Source organism: Balaenoptera borealis (assembly GCF_965194805.1).
Source record: "Balaenoptera borealis genome assembly, chromosome: 7".
Taxonomy (NCBI): Eukaryota; Metazoa; Chordata; class Mammalia; order Artiodactyla; family Balaenopteridae; genus Balaenoptera; species Balaenoptera borealis.
In genome coordinates, this window is record NC_138864.1 from 77,200,556 (window position 1) to 77,217,211 (window position 16,656).

Consider the following 16,656-nt stretch of genomic DNA (forward strand, 5'->3'; position numbering starts at 1 on the left):
ATCTCCACACACCCATCATACACAAATAAGGACGTTCCAGAGATGGTAAGGGCTTCCCAAGAGCAGGTAAGAATGACTAGCAGCTTAAGCTGGTAAACATGCCATTAATTTGTAAAGACAAAGCTCTGAATGTTAATAAACTTTTTCAGAGTTTCAGACGTTGACATAAGGCTCGAGTCTTAACTTTTTCATAATATAGTTTTGAAATGCCCTCTGTAACAGAATAATAATCCATACTATTTTCATGATAAGGTCATTTAATTTCATTTTAATTCTTTATAAAACAGCATTTTGTGTGAGAACGTTCATGAGCTGAAGAATAAATCTGAAACAGTTTGTGAAGGCACCTAGCAATGTGCCTAGAACATAGCAGATGCTTGATAATGCTTGTTGACCGACTACACAAATAGCATCTTTTAAAATGACAGTTATATTTTCTAACAGGCCTGGGGTTACACAAGTCAACACTGCAGTATGAAATAAGGGGAGCTGAAATGAGGTACGGCCAGAAAATCTCTCTCCCGCACTGATTCTACCAACAGTGTGTCATTCTGAAGTCATTCCTTTCCTTTCCATTAGAGACCTCTTTTTGAAATGCAAGACTTCAAAAATTGTAGCAAACCCCTGTTGTGTTGTATATTCAGGCTCTCTTCTGCAGGAACCACCCCCCTCTTGACCCCAACCAATAGGGGAACTCCTAGAAGCCAAGTGTCTTTTACATTATGTGATTTTTCCCTAACTAGGCTAGTCAGACTTTTTCTTCCAGGAAGTTAAAATTCTAATCTAAAAGATACAAAAACTGGGAATTTTGAATCTTGTTCCGATAAACAGCAGAGCTTTAGATCTGTCCAGTACAATAGCTACTAGTCACAGGTGGCTCTTTAAAATCAGATTTCAATTTCAGTGAATTAGAATTAAAAATTCAGCTCCTCAGTTGCATTAGCCATATTTCAAGTGTTTGATATTATACAGCATTTCCATCATCACAGAATATTCTATTAGACAGAGGTGCTTTAAAGCAGGGCTCAACAAACTACAGCCCATAGTCCAAATTTTTTTTGACAATCCATAAGATAAGGAGGTTTTTTCATTTTTAAATAGTTGGAAAAAATAAAAGAAGATTCTAGGATGTGAAAATTATGTGGCATTCAAATTTCAGAGTCCACAAATAAAGTTTTATTGGAACATAGCCATGCTCATTTATTTACATATTATAGATGGCGTTGAGTATTTTTGACAGGTCGTAAAGTCTAAAATATTGACTATCTGGCCCTTTATAGAAAAAGTTTGCTGACCTCTGCTCTAGAGGGTGGTGCTAAGGTCTCCAAACCTGTCTCAGATTCTGAAAGGTTATGAGGAGACCAGATAACACTTACACTGAAATGCCAATGATGTGTCAGGTACACGGAATGTCTTTTCATTTCTGTGTTGAAGGTTGGAAAGGAGAAGGACCACTGCTAAGAGTATGTGTTGATATTGGGGGGATTAAAGGGGAAGAATGTCTTCTTCCCCAATACCAACAGACAGGTGTGAGAGCGTCACATTTTACTGTGCTAACCGCAGTGTGCCCAGGTGCGCCAGAGCCAAAAAGCAGAGGTGAAAAAATGAATGCCTTAGCATTTCTCTAGAGGCTTCTAGATTTCCTCTGTGAGAGTCCTGCTAAACTCCCTTTACACGTGAGCACAGTACCAACACACTCTGCCGCTGTACAGCTAGACACACAGGCCAGAGCTGATGGGCCTCAAGCCAAATGTAAGCGTCATCCGAGTGCAAAACATGCAACAGCATCCTGGGTGAGCTGTGAACTCCTCCCAACACTGAAGGGAGGCACACTTATTGTGTGTGTTTCTTGAAAAGATTTCATTACAAAAGGGTAATTGACACAGTCAAGAAATGGCCAGGGTCACCCACACTATAGGAGTTACACTTTCCTGGGACTTGCCCGTAAATTGACAGAAAAAGGCGATCCCAGGCAGAAGGATACAAAAGATCAAGATAGAATTCCTGAAATGGGTACAGAGATGAAAGTGTCTCGGGGCTCAGAAGAGAGGCTGTGCTTCATGGAAATTCTGGGTCACTTGCTGTGACAAGTAACTCTCAGCTCAGGACTCGCATGTAGAAAACTCCGGAGTCTTCTCTCTAGTAATAAGTCTGACAAATCATGTTTCATTTTCTCAGGCGGTGCCAGGTAATCACTTTGTCTCTAGCTCTAATATAATCACTATGGAAAAGTAGGTGAGAGTACCAGCATGACATCAGAGGGCCTGAGTTGGAATCATGTCCCCATCACCTATTAGCTTCCTCATTTTTCTCAACTACAAGATGAGATAGCTACTTATAAATTTGTCTTGATCAATAATTAAGATATTTCAAATAAAAGTGCTTACCACTGAGACAGGCAAGAACAGTAAAATGGATGCTGATTTAGAAGACATTGCTAACGGCCCAGCCACTGCCCATCTTTGTCCCCCGCTTCCTTTGCAAACAGATTTCTGAGAATGCACAGTCAGTGTCTAATTCCAAGCAGTGAATCATGATCTGTTTAGACCTATTCTGACAACCCTGTCCCCACTCTCCCAACCTCCTTTGCAGTTAGAGCTTGTGGGGTGCCCCATTTCTAGCCAATGAGACCTTAGTAGAAAGTTCCTGGATATTAGGTAGGCTGGGGATGGAGGTAGTTCTGGGAGAGCTTTGGTTTTCTCAGATGGGAGGGGACAGACAATAAAGTAACAAATATGAAGACAAGGCCACAAGAATTAGAGTCACAACCATAAAAACCCTCAGCCACTGAGCAATTAATCAATACTCTAGACTTCTCGTGTCATGAGAAAAATAAATCTCCACCTGTTAGGCATTATCTTACTGTCACCCATTCCTAAAAATGGATTAGGTAGAATAAAGGTACCCAAATTGTACTGATAAAAAATGTTGAATTTCCCTAGAAATATGCTAGCCATCAATATAAAAATGGGAAAAAAAAGAAGCAAACTATGTCAACTAAAGTTTCCTTCCCTCACAGTTCCCTCCAGGGGAGTGTCTTTAAGCCCTGCTTCTCTCCTTCCCTGTTAGAACCTATAATGCCATGCAGAGGCACTCATGGCTGCCACAAGAAGCCACGTCTTTCTCTGTTTGGGAACCATCTTAATGCTACAGGGAGACGGACACAAGGACAATAAAAACATTTTCCAAGTGTTTACTATATGCCAGGGACTGTTCTAAGAGTGTTACACATATCGACCCATTTAGTACAATTATATGCTGATATTGGTACTATTTTTTTTTAATTAATTTATTTTTTATTTATTTATTTTTGGCTGCGTTGGTTCTTCGTTGCTGCACACGGGCTTTCTCTAGTTGCAGCGAGCGGGGGCTACTCTTTGTTGTGGTGCGGTGGCTTCTCTTGTTGAGGAGCATGGGCTCTAGGCGCACAGGCTTCAGTAGTTGTGCCATGTGGGCTCAGTAGTTGTGGCTTGCAGGCTCTAGAGCACAGTAGTTGTAGCTCAGTAGTTGTGGCACACGGGCTCAGTTGCTTTGTGGCATGTGGGATCCTCCCGGGCCAGGGATCAAACCCATGTCCCCTGCATTAGCAGGCAGATTCTCAATCACTGCGCCACCAGGGAAGTCCCCAATTATTATTATTTTTTTAACATCTTTATTGGAGTATAATTGCTTTACAATGGTGTGTTAGTTTCTGCTTTATAACAAAGTGAATCAGTTATACATATACATATGTTCCCATATCTCTTCCCTCTTGCATCTCCCTCCCTCCCATCCTCCCTATCCCACCCCTATAGGTGGTCACAAAGCACCGAGCTGATCTCCCTGTGCTATGCGGCTGCTTCCCACTAGCTATCTATTTTACGTTTGGTAGTGTATATATGTCCATTCCACTCTCTCACTTTGTCACAGCTTACCCTTCCCACTCCCCATATCCTCAAGTCCATTCTCTAGTAGGTCTGTGTCTTTATTCCCGTCCTGCCACTAGGTTCTTCATGACCTTTTTTTTTTCCTTAGATTCCATATATATGTGTTAGCATATTTGTTTTTCTCTTTCTGACTTACTTCACTCTGTATGACAGACTCTAGGTCCATCCACCTCACTACAAATAACTCAATTTCGTTTCTTTTTATGGCTGAGTAATATTCCATTGTATATATGTGCCACATCTTCTTTATCCATTCATCTGTTGATGGACACTTAGGCTGCTTCCATGTCCTGGTTATTGTAAATAGAGCTGCAATGAACATTTTGGTACATGTCTCTTTTTGAATTATGGTTTTCTCAGGGTATATGCCCAGTAGTGGGATTGCTGGGTCGTATGGTAGTTCTATTTTTAGTTTTTTAAGGAACCTCCATACTGTTCTCCATAGTGGCTGTATCAACTTACATTCCCACCTACAGTGCAAGAGGGTTCCCTTTTCTCCACACCCTCTCCAGCATTTATTGTTTCTAGATTTTTTGATGATGGCCATTCAGACCGGTGTGAGATGATATCTCATTGTAGTTTTGATTTGCATTTCTCTAATGATGAATGATGTTGAGCATTCTTTCATGTGTTTGTTGGCAATCTGTATATCTTCTTTGGAGAAATGTCTGTTTAGGTCTTCTGCCCATTTTTGGATTGGGTTGTTTGTTTTTTTGATATTGAGCTATTTTTTTTAACTTTTTATTTTACATTGGAGTACAGCTGATTAACAATATTGTCATAGTTTCAGGTGCACAGCAAAGGGACTCAGCCATACATATACATGTATCCATTCTCCCCCAAACTCCCCTCCCATCCAGGCTGCCACATAACATTGAGCAGAGTTCCCTGTGCTATACAGTAGGTCCTTGTTGGTTATCCAATTTAAATATAGTGTTATTAACCCCATTTTACAAATGGAGAGACTGATGCACAGAAGAGTTAAGTAACTTGCCTAAGGTCACACAGCTAGAAAGTGATGGAAGGAGGATCCAAACTCAAGCAAACTAAGTGTGAATTTAAGCAGTATGTGCTAGCACCTCTCCCTCTGAGATGGCAATAAGCATGATGTTCAGCAAGATAAGGAGTTGAAATTGACCTGATAAATTGATCTGGCAGGGACCTTTTAAAAACCCCAAATCTCGTATTTTGCCAAGCCATCTATTTATCAAGCTCTTCGAGGTATCCAGCTAATAAGGGAATAGGTCAGTCAGTTTAGAAAGTTAGACAATCTAAACATCTACCAACTACTAGAAAAGAATGGAAGGTGTTTAGCTTTGAAAACAATGATGAAGGGACCCATCAAAGGGGAGAGAAACTCTCCAGAAGAGAGATATGAAGGGAGCAATGCAGAATTTAGAAGGTCGGGTAACATTTATCCCCACCTATATCAGCTCTCTTGGCTGTCAGATGTGGCTCTTACTCTTCTATTTTCCCCCCAAGATACTGAGTTGAAATCTGCCTACCATCAGTATTCTCATCTAACCTGGGTAACTGCCCCTCTGTATCCTTAAGCAACAGTCTAGAAGTAGAACAAGCTCGAGCCTATTGTTGGGGAGCAGAGTCACTACATTAGTTTGGGCAAGTTGTCCTGTTTGGGATGGATAACTCAGTTGAACAAGGCAACTGTAAAATTCTCTTTCATATTGTACCTGAAGTAAATTATGTACAATTTCATTTCAAGAGAAAGGAATGGTTTAAGTGACCAGTAAGAGCACCTTTTGTTTCTATTGGTTCTTGGTAACCATATTAGCTTTTCTAATGGAGTCCAAATTCATCTTTGCTTGCATACTCATTCATTCAAGATACAAACTATTGCATTCCAGCAATGTGACAGGCATGGTGTAAAATCATATTAACAGAGCAAGAGATGTGCCCCATATCCCTTCTATTTCTTTCTAGAGGTTTTAGGAGTGGAAACTAAATTTTATGCTGGTACATTAATGTATCTTATATTTACCGGTGCTCGTGAAACAGAACCTTGAATTCTCTGATAAGCATGACAGTGGCAGAGTACAGATAGGCAGCTCTTCTGGAAAGGGCCTGTTTGGAAAGTAATTAGCAGTGGCATTGAGAAATGACTGAGGCTGAGGACAATAAAGTGTTTAAGGCAGGGGTTCCAAAAAGGGAAGCCTGACCTAGAAAGCATTTGATAAATGCCTGAAGGATTTCGCCCCAGCAACCCACTGTTTCTTACTCCGAAACACCTATTCCTTCCTTGAGTCCATGCCACTCCCAGACTGTCTACTGCAGTCAGGGATACACACACGCCCTCAACAAGGACTATCACCACCCACACTGACCCCTCCCCTCAAAACACAGATTTAGGGAATTAAAAACTGCTTTCTCCTTGCAAACACACACACAAAACAAGGCTGCTAGATTAATGTCATCCCTAAATTGTCTGTTCCGATGGGTGATCACTGCTCTGAAGGAATCTGTCTGCATGTATTTTATTGATCATCTTTAAGAAACCCAGCAACCTCACCACTTTTTAAAGAGCAGAAACAGGTTCTGCTATCTCAGAGCATACGAAGCCACACTGGGGCTATTTTTAAGGGGAAAAAAACCTGCCTATTTAAAAAGAGAGAGAGAGAGAGAGAGAGTCCATCCAAATTTATGTCAATAAACTAGATAAAAGCTGACAGAATAAATTTGGATCCCAACCCCTCCTTTTTTGACACCAAGAAAAAGAAAGGAGTCTAGGGCCATGAAGAGCATGCCTACCGCTCCATTCTGGAAGAATGACACTGAATGAGATGTGAGGAGACAAGGTGGCAGGTCGGAACACAAGTTTACCTTCAATGTGGGATGTATGTTAATGCTTCCTTCATTGTGGCTCTGTGGCCATCACCTGGTCGAAAAGCCTTATGATCAGTAGAAGTCTCCACCACTCATGGAAATGAAGGGGGTGATTCAGGAAGAAAACTCCAGGTGGTGACATGGTCCACCTCTCCTCCACATTTGCGACAATTGCCCTGTTCAGGTTCTCACCGCCTTTGGCAGCACCACTTGCCAGAAACCTTAATAGAGATGAAGAAAAGCAAAACTGTCAGCTTCAATAGCAGCCCACAACAGACGAATATATTTCCAAATTAATCGAGTAAGAACATTTGGCCATGTCTGCCAGATTTATTTTATTGTATGATTTGCAGGCTAATAATGAAGACTGAGTTCTTAATCATAAGATTTGCATTTCTCCACTCCATCATAAAAGCTCATACAAAAGCTGGTTTTTTCCTTCACTGAAATAAGAGTTTAAATGCATGACGGAGAAAGGACAGATTGGCAAATCAAACACCTTCCTAACTAGTATTTCTTAAGGACTAAAGGTCCTTCTCAAGTTACCAAAAGGTATAAGTTATAAAATTCAGCTCTTGGTCTCACAATTTGGAAGTTCCATTTCTTGTACTACAGGCAGGAAGAAAAGGTGGTGCACTTGTTCGTACATGAAGAAGCCCATGTTAACTCCCCATCACCTGAGATGTGCACTGTGAGTCATTTCACAGGGTGGATTTTAGTTTTGAGCGAAACCTCAAGTGTAAATGATTTGGCGGGTGTGAGGAGACAGACTGAGAACAGGGATACCGCCCCAAACTCCTGAAAAAATGGGTGTAACAGGTTCAAAACTAAAGAAGACCCAGAGTGCTAACCTCAAAAGCCCTTTGATGCCACATGTTGAGCAACTGCTTGAAACCTCCACTTACTAGCACTGACTCACTGGAGGACAAAGCTCTAGCTTTAGACAAGCTGTGTGGTGGACCAGTTGTGGGAGACCAAAGCACAGGACTGGCTGTTGTCAGTGTTTTAGAACAATGCAAGAGAAGAGAAGCTTGCTCCTGGGAAGGGGGTTTCTTTGGGATAGAGAACTAGAGAGAGGCCACCAGACAAGAAGGTTCTTGAGGGTAGAAGAAATTGGAGTCTGTGAAGGGTCTTGATTTCAGACTTTAGCTACTGGTCAAAGACAAAGGTTGAACAGAAAGCAAGAATTTTTTAAAGCACATTTTTTAAAGTGGCTGAAAAAGAAGAAGAAGATGGAAATATCCATGTCAGTGGCTCTTGAACATTAGCATGTATCAGAATCCCCCGGAGTGTTTGTTAAATTACAGCTGCTGGGCCCACTCTGAATAGGAGGCCCAAGGTGAGGCTTTGAGAGTGTACGTGTCTGACAAGTTCCCAGCTGATGCTGATACTGCTGGTCTGGGGACCACATTCTGAGAACCACTGATTCACATCAGATTTTCTCACTCTCAGCATGACTGACATTTGGGGCCAGATAATTCTTGTTGTGAGGAACTGTACTGTGCATTGTAGGATGTTTAGCAGCAACCCTGGCCTTTACCCACTAGATGCCAGTAGCAACCCACACACACGTGACAATCAAAAATGCCTCCAGACATTGTCAAATATCCCACAGAGGGGACCATTGCCCACTGAAAACCACTGATACACACACACACACACACACACACACACACACAAACACACACACATGTATACCTTTTCAGATTCATTTCCCTTATAGGTTATTAAAAAATATTGAGTATAGTTCCCTGTGCTATACAGTAGGTCCTTGTTGGTTATCTATTTTATATATAGTAGTGTGTATATCCAACGCCATTTTTACTTTGGAAACTAAGAATAATGATAGTGAATGTAGCATTCAGTAAATGTTAGCTCATATCCTCTTCTTTTGTCCACATAGGATTTCATCTCTGGCTTTATCCTGATACTCTTGGGAGTATAAGATTAGTGCTGACGAAAGTGAGAATTTTGTCTGTATAAGGTTTTCTGGATTGGACCCAGAGGTTTTTAACTGCTGTAGTGAATTACTTGTTCCTTAAAGCCTGGGGTATCACGCCAAAATTGTTTAATTGAGTTGAAAAAGGTTATTTACAGTATTTTCCACATAACTGACTTTTTCAGCCAACTGATTTGCCTACAGTAGAACATCGCCAATTTATGCTAGTGACTGAGAGAACACTGGATATTACAAATTTAAGAATTAGCAAGTATGGTAAGGGAAAGCATGAAATTAAAAGCAATTAGGGCCGTCTCATCACAAAAGGGACTTGATTAGTCCATGCTTATTATTTATGGTAGTGATTTATAACACGTCATCATTTATTTTGTAACGAAACCTTCGTGATGTGACATTTTACTCTCATCCTACAAGAAAGATGGACAAAGCTGCCAGAGAATTGGTAAAGCTCATCAGCTTTCCTGATCGACCCATTCATTCACTCAGCATTTACTGTTCTATGCCCCTGGCCCTGTGCAAAGTACATCTAAGCACAATTTTAATGGCTTTCTTCTACTGCTATCAGACTCATAGATTTTCACTGGAACCCAGAAAGCATTGAAAATACAAAGAAGAAAACAGAAGAACACCAGTAATCTCATCACCTAGAGATGACCACTGTTAACATTTGCCATGTCTACTTACAATATTTTTCTATTGCATACACACATAAAGAAAATGTGAAGTATGTAAATATCTTTGCATAATTAAGATCATGTTTTATTTTCAATTTTGTGTTCTGGTTTTTCACCTAGCTGTTGATGAGGACATACCAAATTATATATGTAACTTAATTATTGCCGCACATTTAAAGTGTATCTTATAGCTAGTGGGAAGCAGCCACACAGCACAGGGAGATCAGCTCGGTGCTTTGTGACCACCTAGAGGGGTGGGATAGGGAGGGTGGGAGGCAGACACAAGAGGGAGGAGATATGGGGATATATGTATACGTATAGCTGATTCACTTTGTTATAAAGCAGAAACTAACACACCATTGTAAAGCAATAAAGATGTTAAAAGTTTTTTTAATTTAAAAAATAAAGTGTATCTTAAAGTCATCGCTTATGTCAACCTAGTTAATACTTAGAAAGCAGCAGTTGTTTAGTTGCAATTATTTGAAGATAAATTAAAATTGTTCCAATAGTCCAAACTGGTTTTGCATCATTAGAAGTATGACATTTGTATATTTTTCTGAATGGCTGAAAATAACTCAGTATAGAAGACTAGACAAATTCAGTTCAAAGCTGGTATTACTCGCACTGGCTACCAAAGTGTTATCTTCCTGGTGTAAGCAGCAACAACTTCAGGGAAACAGGAACAAGCACTGGTTCAATCTATACTTAGCCTTCTAATGAAATGGAGCTTCCTCAGTCATTACATTGTGTTATAATTTCCATAGCCATTTTCAGCCCACTTCAATTTTGGAGAACTTCGATTAGAAGTTCCAGAAAAATAATTCTTGTTTGCATTGTTACTATTTCTATTTCACAGGTGAATTAATTGTAGCACTAAATGGGTAGGTGATTTTTAGAGGACTACATAGGAATTGAATTTCTTACCACCCCTAAGGATTTTTTTTTAAATCCTTGATCTCCTACCCACTCTCTCAAATGAAGACTAAAGTTGTGCCTGAAGGAAACAGATGTGGTGGAGTCATTTTCAGTTGAAACTATGGCCACCACACGAGAATAATTGGCTTTAATTAATGTGTTTAACAGCTTTAAGCTGACTATGCATTTGCACAATTCCCCTAAAAGCTTCCTAACAGCATCCTCTAAAGTGTGCCTAACAATCTCTGAGAAAGTCCCTCAGAAGCACTTCAGTAGTCTTGATAGAAATATTTCACCGAGTGCTATTTAAAGCACGTTAACATCTCTTCTGTGTTCAGTTCTACAAGACACCTAATACTGCTCACAGTAGGTTCTCAATAAATGTTCACAATCACATATTCTTAGTGGAAATTTAAATGGCTACTGAGTTCTTTTATCTCCAGAATTGATGATTTGCGGTCTTTTCATTGATATTCCCTGGAAAACTGCTGTAGTCTTGTAATTTCTATTGTAAGTCTGAGGCATTCAGAGTTAATAAAAGAGAAGCAAGAAGTCCTTTGTTCTGTTTCTTCCAGTTCATAAATTAATCTCTTTGGTGTATGTTCATATATTGAGGCAAGGTAAATTCCTTTGTGATGCCCAGAAAATAATATAACAGGAGTTAACGCAGAGAGTTCTTTTCCAGGGAAAGAAAATTCACCCTTAGTGGTCCTGCTCCATGCCTGCCCTGAGCTGGCAACATTACACTATCTCATTTGAACCTTGCAATGACCTTATAGTAAAGAAAAAGAGGCTTGGAGCGTTAAGTCTAGGATCCGACCTGATCCTACATCTGTCTGACTTCAAGCTTGTGTTGTTTCCACCTCAGCATGAACTATTTAACAATCATTGCATAATCCAATAGATTTCCAATGCCGCAGTATATGCCAAGTGGCCACGAGGTCCAAGGAGCTGGCCACAAAGGAGACCCAGCTGGTCCCCTGCTCTCCAGGAAGTATGTTCTAGAACTCATATTATTTTACAAGAATGCAAAGTCTAGATAAAGTCTGGAGCTTTTTTCCTTCATTCGTCAATGTACCAGATAATGTGCTAAACACGTGGGATACTTTTGTAAAATCTTAGGAAAAAAGAATTTTGGAGTCCTCCAAGTGAAATCCATACTGGGTCAGGGTTCCACAATAGTGCCCCACAGAATATCCTGACTCTTTCCAACAAAGAATAATGTCAGCCCAGGAATAGAAAACCACGAACCCCAAAATATTCCAATGCCAACCCTGTCTATAACTGCATCCCTAGGGCAGCAGGGTTCCTAAAATCATTTATTCATTCAGCAAATGTGTTTCGAGCATCCACTTTTTGCCTGATACAACTGTACTTACTCGGGATATATCAGTGGAAAAAGCAGGAGATTCTAGCCCTTGGGGAGCTTGAATTCTGGAAGGATAAAGACAAGAAACAATAGACATAATAAATAAGCAAATCATACAACAGACATCAGGAGGTGACTAGGACTATAGAAAAATATCCAGTATTGCAAAGGGACTCAGGAATGTGCAGATGGTACGCGCTGCAATTTTAAATCGGACAGTCAGGTTGGACTCCATGGAGAAGCTGATATTTGAGCAAAGGATTAAATGAAGTTAAGTGGTGAGCCATGTACACATCTGGGGAAGAAGGTTCCTGAGAGACGTACAAAAGTCCTAGGACAGAAGCATGCTTGACAAGTTTGAAGAAGCAAGGAGGGCTGTGCTGCCTGGGTGAAGTGGACATGAGGCACAGTAATAGGATGGAGAGGGGCATGGGGTCTGACTATGAAAGGCTTTGTACAACACTGTAAGGACGGGGTTTTATCCCAAGTGGCATCTACTGCTAGATTTTGAGTAGAAAAGTGACATAATATGACTAACACATTAAAAAGGCTCACTCTGGATGCTATATTTTGAGTAAACAGTAAAGCAGTGGGGGATGGGCAGAGGGATATGGGCAGAAGCAGGAGGCCCATGTGACAAGGCTATCCAGTAAGAGGGGAGGTGACAGAGCCCTGGACCAGTGAGAGTAGTCAAGGTGGTGAGAAGTGGCCAAATTCTGGCATATCTGGAGATACACTGCAGAAAGAACTAACAGTATTTTCTGATAAACTGGATGTGGGGTATGAGAGAAAGAAGAGTGAAAGATGACTTCTCTGGTCTGGGCCTGAGCAGTTGGAAAGATGGATTTGCTGTCACCTAAAATGAGGAGAGCAGGGTTTTTTAAGAGGTGGATTCAGAAGCTCAGTTTTAGAGACATTAAATTTGAAATATCTATTAGACATCTAAGCAGAAAATAATCAAAAATATCACTTTGGAGGCAGTAAGAGAGATCTGATGGGATGATGTGAATTTGGGAGTTATTTTTTATTTGTTTGTTCATTTAAGCCACAAGATTGTATGAGATCACAAATAGAGCATCCAAGGACTCTGCCCTGGGCGCGCCAATGTTAAGAGGTCTGGGAGATGAGAAGGAATGAGCAAAGGCACCTGAGAAGGAGTAGCCAATGATGTAGAAAGAAAACAGAGGGCATGGTATCCTAGAAGCCAGTGGAAGAAAGTCTCTTAAAGAGAAGAGAGAGCAATGTGTCCATTGCTGCAGAACTAAGATAAGCACTGAGAAGTGACCACTATATTTAGCAATAAGGAAGACATCAGTGACCCAGACAAGAGCAGTTTGAGGACAGTAGGGGGATAAAAGCCAAATTGAAAAGAGATGGGAGGAGAGAAATTGGAAACTGAGTTTAGACCACTCTGCTTCAAAGAGTTTTGCTGCAAAGAAACTGGGCAACAAGAGGTGGAAGAAGTGAAGTCAAAGGAGTTGTTTTCTTGCTTGTTTTTGGTTTTGTTTTGGTTTTTTGTTTTTAGTAAGATAAAAACAGCCACATGTTTGAATGCTGATGGTAATGACCCAGTAGACCAGTAAAACAAACAAACAAACAAAACCCTAATGACGTCAGAGAGGGAGGGGAGAATTTCTGGAGAACATCCTTGAGTAGCTGAGAGAAGATGGGACCCAGTGGCTGAGATAGGGGTACAGACACCCACCCATGGTCACAGCTAGGACAGCAGAGTATGTGGGTGCAGACCCTAGAGGGCTTTGAAAGTAAATGTCATGAGAAGCTGTGGAAATGCTCTTCCAATGCCCAAATTTTCTCTGTGAAAATGAAGGCAATGAAAGTGTTGAAGCTTGGGGAGTAGGAAAGAGTAAACTAGCTGTCAAGCAGAGCAGAATAGGGAAAGTTTGGAATGATTGTCGGTGGGCACTCAGAGCCCAGATGAGGTTCAAGGTCAAGAATTTAAGGAGACTAGTCAGCCTCATTGTGTATTTTTCTGAAGTCATAAGGGCGGTGGCCTGGAGAAATTAGAGAGTTGGATTTAACCAGAGCTGTGGTTTGGAGAGTACAAGTGAGTACAATGAAGGGAATGGGACAAAAGAAGGATTAGAGCCACCAAGCATGGAGGTTATGCTGGACATAGGTCAGTGAAAGTGGCAGGTCACTGGTTGATTAATCCCTCCTATTTGAACAGATTCTGCGAAGGAGACCCAAGGTGGCATGTGTTACATTCCTGAATAGTTACTGGTGACCTTGTACATTCAGGCTCCTGGACCAAAGCAGTGAAGGCCTGGACAGAGCCAGCGCTAGTCTCTGCTCCTCATCCATTGTGTGACTTTGCTCCCATGACATTATCTCTGTGTATCTTTTTTTCTCCCATCCACAATTTAGAGATAATACCTTCCTCATGGGATTCTGAAAACTTACTGAAAACGTGGGTAAAGACTTCAAAATCCTTGAGTAAAAGCATAAGCATTTTGATAAATTAACTTAAAGATTAAATTTAAAATGCTTTTATATTTGAATTCTTTGCAGAAGTGTGTTCTCCACATGGTTTATACAAAAATACATCTATCCTTATTACTTGTGTAAATAAATCTTATGACATCAATTGCTTCCACTCCCTTTCTTTTAAATTTCCTTCACTTTTGCCAATTTAACATCTGATGTTGAGATGTCAAGAACTGAATGCAGAATTTAGAATAGAGATACTAGTCTCCTGGCAGATTTATTATATTTAAAAAAAAAAAAAGAAAGGGAACTACTCTGTAACAGACAGTACACATTTAGTATTCAATTTAATCTTCAAAACAATGTAATAGGTTTGCTACGATTATCAGCCTTATTTTACAATGAAAAAACTGAGCTCAGAGAGATAATGGAATTTGTTCAAAGATACATAGATTGTAACTGGTGAGCCCAGACTTGAGCACTGTTATACACGAATCCAAACTACATACCCTTACTTGCCGTTCTATTTCAGTAAAACTCTAAATGTATGAAATGGATTAAAGCCAGTGTGGTTCCACTTTAGAAAAGACGTTTCCAAAATGGAAAAACTGAGAATTACAGAGAACCCGTGCTACACTACTCAAGGAAGCTTAAACTGTTCTTTTCCCACACAGAATGAACTGACAGCTTCTTTCCCTACTCCCCTCCCCCCAGTACCACCCATGCACCTATGTTCCCACCACGGAGGAAAAGGGTCACCTACAGATGGGAGAAAAAGGAAGTACTTACGAAATAAATTCAAAGAAGTTCTCACAACCAGTAGTATGGGAAACAATAGGATTATTTGGTGGGAGGGCCACACTCAGGGGAGGAAATACAGATTTTGGTAAAGGTCTGCATTCTTGCCAGTGCTTAGCACTGAGTGCTTAGTAAAGCTCTGTTCAATGACCAGAGGGACTGGTCACGTTGGTGAAAAGATAAGTGGAAACATGGATTCAACCTGTACGAGTGAGTTGGAATGCTTTCATAAACTGAATTCTATTTTGATTTTGTTTTCATTGTTGTTTCTAAAAGATGCTTTAGGGCCCTTAAATTTAAGGGCTCTGCATCAGAGACAAAATAGTAAATAAGGAGAAAATAATGTCACACTCAGGGCCGGCAAGTTTCTCAAACAGCTGTAGCCAAATTGTGAAGTGTTTTGAGGTGCTGAAAAGCTGGCTGAATGAAGCTAGACTGGTGAGAAGGTAGCCAGCCAAGTGTAATATTTCACCGTAATTTACAGGTATTTTAATAGTGTGTCTAATTCTTGAAAACCAAAACTCCTTTCCTGAAGCAACAAACTTCCCCTAGTGGAAGGATTCATATATCTTTCATATACCTGTCAATTCCTAAACAATGCGCCCTAGAAATAACAGCATTGTATGTTCATAACAAAGTGCACTGAAAGTGGATTCTATTTGAATGAAGCAGAAAACCTGACATAAAATGGAACCTGTTCATTCAAGCTGTTTGAATGCCTTTTATGGGAGATTAAGGTAAGAGAAAAATTAGAAGAGTTTTGTACTGCCAGTTTGTTCATTTGATAAAACCAGAATTTGCTTAGGAAAAGTAGTATATAAAATCATCATGTTACTATAGGCCCTGCCCATGCTGAGAGAATATGTTTTCTTTTATGATAGGAGTTACTTTAGAGCAAGTTATCCCACAATTCTCTGCAAGAGGGAGGGGACGAGGCAAGTGGGTGTTTAAAGTACGTTATTGCTTATCTGCCCCTACACGTAGCCAATTATCTGCCATCCCACAGGCCGGACACAGTGCCCACCTCTCCTGAAATACCACGTGGACCAACCGTGTCAGCAAATTCACACCTGTAATGCTCACATCAACCAAGAGACCATTTTACCCAGTCAGCCTGGGAAGAGAGAGGCCTACTTTCAGCCCAACCACAACAATTATAATTATCAAATCTTGAGATAATTTATTCCAGTGGGGAATAAATGCTCTGGGTTCAAATAGTCATCTCCTCATTCTTATGGACCGCAAGAGTGCTTCTCTCTGTAAGCTGTACTCCAAGCAGAGAAATGTCTTTTCAGCATATCCTTGAGTTAAAGCAGCACATCTGTGCAAGAAGCCCAGGGAGACATGAGGTACCGCTTTGCCATCCTCATCACATTCTCCTGCAAATATATCCCTAGTGACGCCTGAGAGCCCCACAAAACTGCTCTTGCAATCAGCGTGCAGTGCAAATGGAATCTCTGTCATTAGAAAGAAGGACTTTCTCATTTCTAACCAGTTCTGCATCCGAGGCCCCATTCTAGGTGGCATGTCTTTTGTCTTGAGGGAAAATGGTATTAACTTAGGAACACCAAAGGCAGATTTCTGGGTCTGGTGGCAAATCTCAATTTATGCTAAGTCTGGCCACAAAATTGGCTCACATGCTCTGGGCAAAGCATCCCTGAGGCTTATGTGTTTCCTTTGTAACTTATGTGTTTCTTTCCATGTAACAACACAACGGTATGGTTTACT

The 16,656-nt window shown here is 40.6% G+C and overlaps 1 long non-coding RNA gene across 1 annotated transcript in view; it reads right to left on the bottom strand.

Moving 5' to 3' along the window:
- Positions 1–6,795: 6,795 nt before the first annotated feature.
- LOC309631770 overlaps positions 6,796–16,656 on the bottom strand; it is a 210,472-nt gene continuing 200,611 nt past the window's right edge. Inside the window, exon 3 of the long non-coding RNA XR_014246516.1 lies at positions 6,796–6,988. This is a non-coding gene — a long non-coding RNA (uncharacterized lncRNA). The remainder of the gene's footprint in view (positions 6,989–16,656) is intronic.